This window comes from Pygoscelis adeliae, unplaced genomic scaffold (genome assembly GCF_000699105.1).
Source record: "Pygoscelis adeliae isolate BGI_AS28 unplaced genomic scaffold, ASM69910v1 Scaffold122, whole genome shotgun sequence".
Taxonomy (NCBI): domain Eukaryota; kingdom Metazoa; phylum Chordata; class Aves; order Sphenisciformes; family Spheniscidae; genus Pygoscelis; species Pygoscelis adeliae.
This window is the reverse complement of record NW_008824358.1, coordinates 6,188,006-6,194,850: the sequence shown is the minus strand read 5'-3', so window position 1 is coordinate 6,194,850 and position 6,845 is coordinate 6,188,006.

Genomic DNA, 6,845 nt, shown 5'->3' with positions numbered 1-6,845 from the left:
TCCCTTTGGACCTCACCGATGTCTCCAGTAAAACCTCAGGAAGCATGACATTTCAAATCATTAAATAATAATCCAGGTAAAACAGAGATCACAAAGACAATGCCAAAAGAGCAGCTTGCTAAGTTGAAGAATTTTAACACTCTGTTTGCATGCAGAATAAACTTTTTACTGAATAACATTGCTTTTACATGTTTGTTAGTTTAGGAACTGATCTAATTTGCATAAAACTCCTAGGTCTTGGATTCACAAAATTAAAATATTATTATGGTTAAATTATTCCTTTGTTCACAAGCTGCTTATAAAGTCAAGTTACACTTCTCTTCTGTAATGAAATTATACCCAGTGAATTTAAATCCTTGCAGGCATTATAGTAGGTGGGTTTGCGTTTAGATTTAATCATCAAGCCAAGACTTACTTCATCCAGCATGCAGCATAGGACTGACAGACTTAACCCCAAATTGCACCTCCAATTGTTATGCTTTAGAACTCAATAGTATGACTTTATCAGTCACATTTTTGTTTGAGGTGGATTTTTTTGCTATAGGATACATCAGTTCATATTCTTATGTTTTATTTACCAACACTTATGAATTAAGAGAACTTCGGAATGATGATACAAGTCTTCAGGGCTGATTTCCTCCTACTAAGCGTTTATTTTTACCTAGTGGTTTTGTTCCTTATTATGTTTTTAGACTAAATTTTTTACTACTACTAACTAGAACTGATTTACCTGAAGATTCTTTCTTTTTATATATCGGTGAAAACACTTTTTGAAGCTTAATTTAGACTGAAAAATCTGAACTTTATTTTCATGTGGTTTTGTTGGTGGAGGTTTAGCGGTTTATTGCCTTAGATCTTTATGTGGAGGAGTGTTAGCAAACTAAGGACTTTGATATGGCAATGATAAAAGCTGAAAAGTGGACAGAAGTTTAGTTTCATCAAATATTCATATCTATATATGACATCAAACAAAATTATTGAGCTGTGAATGGGATCACAAGCAAAAGAACTTTGGGGATTACTGCTTTAACTTAAAAAATAAAAGCTCATTTCAGAGAAAGATACAGCTGATAAGTCTTCATGCCCTAGACAGAATCAGGATGTAGCGAATCAGGGCTTTAATAAAACAAAAAGTCTTCCATGCAATTTGCTGTACAAGAACATGGTTGTTCTACATGTAGGCTCTCAGAGTAACTGTTTAAAAAAGCACAAAGTAACACAAAATCGACACAATATAGTCTAGCTACAGTAATATAACGGGTTCACAATTTTGTATCTGTCACCATGTAACTTGTGTTACTTTACATAAGCAGTCCGTGATTTTAGAGCAGGAAAGGGACAAATTTAGGTCCCATCCACACAAAGCTTGGCTGCGGCCCCGTAATCTGATCTGAAAGGCATGACCCTTCCTCTGCACAGCACTCGGCTTGCTGAAGTGGGCCTCTGCACAGGTGTGTGGGTCCTCCCACACAGATCAGATTGCTGGATTTGGATCTTGCATTGTAAATGGATCAGGATTCAAATGTAACCAGCTCACCTGCCTGTGCTATGGGTATACTGTAGATTCATCTATAACATTTAATCAGTCAACCACCAAGCAAACATTTTAGCAATTGTTATTTTGTCCATACATTATTACTTCAACAATCTTTCATTTTTGTTTTTCCAGAATGGTAATCAAATCCTCTTTCAAAACTGAACACAGTACTTCCTTCAACCATTCTGTTAAAATTTTTCTCTAGGTTACACAGTAATAATTACAATATAGGTATCCAGGTAGATCATCCTCAAAGATTTTATGAAATTTATATGCTTGAATTTCAGATTTTGCAGTTTTACAGCACAAAGTAATTTTTTGTTTGTGATGCAGCTAAAGAAAACAGTTTCCTCCTATGTTGTTCTGGTTCAACATGAGACTTCATTTTTGCCAAGCCCTACTTTGCTTTTTGGCTTGTTAGTTTATACCCAATGCTCTCTCTTAACAGACATGCTTTTTCTACACTTTTCTATGAAGTGCTTAGACTCTCTCCGATATATGGATATACCATATAAAAGGTATATCAAGCCTAAATCTTTACTTCAGTTGATACTTCTACATCTATTCCACTTGATGTTTAATTTCCTCCAAATATGCTGACTCATGGCTACTAGCAATGGTATTAGCCAAACCCTTACAAGCTAGGAACACTTCATTGTCTTGTCCTAAAGCTTACAGAATAAAAGTTGTTTTGGGCTTATTTCTGCACAGTTGCAACTTTCCTATTCAGTAGTTCTGCAATAAGCCATTGCTTTGTATCTTTTATAGAAGAAAGCAGACTAAAGCGCTTCAAGAATCCCCCTGTATGCCTGTCTGGTCCTTCAGGCTTCTAAATCTAACCTTTAGCACTTAAGAGAAGACGACAGCTACTGATAGCCAGTGATCTGCAGAAAGAGAAGAAAGTGGGATGAAGTGAGGCCATCTCTTATTTCACAGTTGGTCAAGATTAAGCCTTCAAATAGTTTTTGGTATATTTAGATATGATGTAAATAAGGACTGCAAAATAAAGACCCTGAAGAAGCTTGTACAACTTTGAAATAAAGTCTATAAAGCTGAAAATCCTATTAGTTTTTATTCAGAGATGATAATCACATTAATTTTAATTCAGAAATGAAGTAATGAGAGTGAATGCAATTTAGGAGAAGAAAATGTAATAAAAGAACAAGGAAAAGAGGAAGGAAGGAGGTTTATCACTTTGCTTGAAGAAATAAACACAAAAGAAGGACAGAACACCATTTTACAGGGTAGAAGAGAAAGACTGATATACATCGTGTTTGACAGAAAACAAGAAAAAAAAAAAAAGCTAAAAAAGACAAACTAACTTACACAGCTTCTAACCTTCTTCCTAGGCATTTAATGCTCCCTAAGTAACAGCAACAACCAGGTAACAGGAGCGGTAGCTTCTTTTATCTAGAGGCTTTGGTATCCTTTGGGAAACCACTCATCAAAATCAGCTGGGGACTGTTTGCAAGTGAGTCAGATTTAGAGTTTGGTTCAGATAGAGTGATGAAACAGAGATGCACAAATATTAAAAACTCTAAAGAAAATGTATAACTAAAGATATCAGCTAGCAAGCCGATGGCTGAGAGAGAGGGGTGAACTCCAAAGAAAAGTAAGGAATGTTAATAGTTTGTAGATTGTGCAAGAAACTCTGCAAAAAGATAGCAGGAGAGCAGAAATGCAATCATGGACAGGTCTGAGGAGGAGCCACGTTAAATTAAAATGATGCAGAAAAATAGCAGCATAGTTACAAGCTGAAGGATGAATTAAGACAGCAAGGTGGGAGGTTATGTGCCTGATGGGACATCTGCGTGAACGCCAAAGATAGTAATTTTAGGAGTGGAAAACATCAAGTAGATACAGTGGTGTGAGGTGACAGCTGCATAGAGAGAAAGCAGGAGTAGTGGGTATCGAAAGAAAAAAAGGTTTTAATGGTTTTCCAACTATTCTGTGCCAGAGATGAACAAACAGTATAAATAATGAAGCTACAGCTTTCAAAATAACTTTAACAACCAAACCAAAAGTTTAATAAATAAGAGATTCTTTTATCAAAAACTTTTTATTGCTAGTGGCCAATGTCAAGGTCTAATTGTCCTGACCAGCCTCACCTGGGACCCAACCACACCTTGGCCCAGGAGCTCCATTTAAGCTCAGGGCTGCACACATCCACTTCCCCTAAGCCACAGGCAGACTAGTCTTTGGTCTTGTCTTCAGCCTTGCCTCTTAGATACACCTTGTCTCTGTGTTATAGCTGTGTTTCTAGTTCAGTCTTCTACTGCTCCTGGATGGACCCTGCTGCTACCCCCTGGCTCTGCCCACCCTATTCAGGTATGGTGGGACTGTATCACTTAAGTGCTAGGGTCACCCTCAGCTCCTTGCACAGCCATGCTTGTGTTCTTCTCTGATGTTTGGCTGCAATGGCCAACCATTGCAGGTTTTTGGTGTTTTCCAATAATGATATTCTTTACTATGCCCTTTCTTTATGCTGTGATTAAAAACAGGATAGTGGGAAAACTTTACTGTGCTTAAAGTAAGTATTAGGAGGACTTTTTAAAGGCTTAATGCTCTGAGTAGAGGCAGATGACCTAGTAGTAAAACTAGACCTATCTGCAACACAGTTTTCAGCAATTGCAGAAAGCTTGCCAGGTAAAGCACCTTTCAGAATAAAGAAGCCCTTCTGTACAAGCTTCAGTTGCAGTAATAGTTGTTTCTAGATTATGCTATGCTGGGAGTGAAAATCAATCTATATACCAGAAGTGAGAACACAAAACAATGTCTTCTGAAAGAGGAATAAAAGCTGGCTAGCACATATTTGGCTTAACAAGGATATGTAGCAATTAGAAAAGTGAAATTACTATGGTGAAATAGGAGATGAATCAAAAAAGCAATTGCTGCAAGCAGAGCAAAGGCCTGGGTAAATTGGCACCATAATGGTCGTCACTGGAATTCACTGCAGCCTGGCATTTCTCGCTCAGATATTAATCATGACTGATGCTGCTTTGTTCTGGTAATAAAAAAAGTCACTTATTTACTGAGTAGCAAACTGAATCCAAGATGTGGTAATAGCTAAGCTGGCAGCAGTATGAAAGACTCTGTATTTTACCTCCAGATGTTATGGCATTACGTTTTCTGTTCATCCTCAAGCTCGTCCTAAAGGTACAACAATTTGTTCATTGCAGGAAATGTTCATAACCATTTGCATTCCTCTGCAGTATAATCAAGGAATATATCTTATGCCTTAACAGATGTAGGTGTTTAGCATTTTTTACAATTGGCTGTAGCTTTAGGAAGTGCAACCAGCTGATTCTTCTTAGGCCAACATCACCACCCTAGAGTAAACAGCTGAAAGAGGGTGAAAAAATTCAGAATTTCACTGACTTCATACAGACTGTCTACCTTTCTTGATAGTATATGCTAAAGCTCTCTTGCTAATTAGAGTATTTAAATACTGTTTGTTTACTGATATTGATTACTTGGACTGTAAAATATTAGGTGTTTCATGGTATCATCTTCTAGAGTTCTTCAGGCTCTGCATGGTATCTCTGCTACTTGTCATGAACTAATGAGAAACTCAGACTCATCTAGGGAAAAAGTAGCAAGATGTTTTTATGACAAATGAAAAAAAAATCTTAAACTGACTTTTCTGAAAAAAGACAATAGCAGTAGGAAGACAGGAGATGAGAGTACCTCTGAGCCAGGAAGCTCTCAAGGACAGTGATACGAATGGATTCCCATCCTGAGAACGAGCCAGTGCAGATATGAGGAGACCTGAGTGACTTTAAGAAAACTCACTTGAAAGGTCAAAGATTCTCTTGATAAAACAAAGGTTGCCATTGCCAGCACTGGAATATTCAGATAGCAAAGTGTATCAGTACCAGAATAAGCTCTAGTTTCAAGGCTTGCGTTACAATGCTTTATACTGTAAATAGGCTGCTATTGTAAATTTATTTTTTACCTGTCTCGCTCTTCACTGCTGATAGATGGCAGCAAATGACAAAAGATTTTTGGTCTATTCTGTTCCTTGTTCTGTAGAATCCTCCTCTTCAAAAACAAAATGGTGCTGATTCCACACTAGCAAAATGTATGACCCCTGTAAAAGGCAAGGGTTTGATTTAACATGTCATATAGTTAAAGCAAACGATGAAACTTTGTCCATTTATGTTCCTATTCCCTGTGATACTGGAAGCTTTCTGAATTGATGTGAATATTTTTGTTCTGCTCTGAATTGAATGGCTGTTTCTCTAGTGACTTGATGTGTCTTGGAAAAGCAATTTTATTTTTTTTCTAGGTCTTGATCTATTTTTAACTTCCCTCTAGTCTTGAGATCCAAACATGTAAACAACTCAGGTTATGCTGCATTACTGCTAGGACATGAAGTGGTGTGTGGAAGGGAATTGCCTAATGGAGAAAGCAAATAAAATTATTTTGATTTTTATTGTAAAGTCACAGTTGACCTGCCTTTACCTCTTGGTGAGTAAGAGAAGGCTGAGTTCATCTTCTAAGGTTGGTGGTTACATGTTGTTTCTAGTGTAGAATTCTGCCTGAAGACACTTAGATTTTTTTTTTTAGAAAAAGCAAATGGTGGGGGGGAGAAAAAAGTTAAGCTGCCAGCACAGTGTGCCAGAGAAAAATCTTTGTGGTGTTTGGTTGGAGACTCAGCCTACTAAACAACCAGTTTCTGGCCTGTTTTTGCACGTGTAGCATCTACATAAAATAAATTACTTGCGAACATTCTGGAAAGGTTTGCTAATGAAAACACGAGCACTAACAGAGATATCACTGAAGGTTTGGTGAATAGTTTGCATGAGGTGATCTTTCTATCTCCAAGGCCTGCTGCTCCAGCTGTGGAGGCCAGTCCCTTGCTGGCTTTGGTATTTGCCTCAGCACAGTGGTTGAAGAGGGAAGAGAAAGGAGCTTTTAAAACTTTGGGCAAAAGCTTAAATAATGTGGAAATGTGAGAAAAGTCAGTTGTGAAGCCTTGCCAGGGAGGGATGCCCAAGATAAATTTGGGCTTTTTGTATGTTTTAGCTCTCAGCTACTTAACTTTGCACCTTATCAGTCAAAATTACCTCAGTTCAGCCATGTATGGCAAATATTTTTTTGTTTTAATGATTCTTGTAAATGCCTGAAAAAGGCTAATGCTGGTTACCTGTCATGGGATGCTCGAGGTGGGAAACCCGGATGGGCATATATATCTAGTGCACCAGTCCTGAAAGAGGAGACAGTCTCGGTCAGACCTTTGTTCTCTCCAACGTATTTCCATCCTCAAATTAAGAGGGAGTAACACCCTTCACGAGGGCTAGCAAGT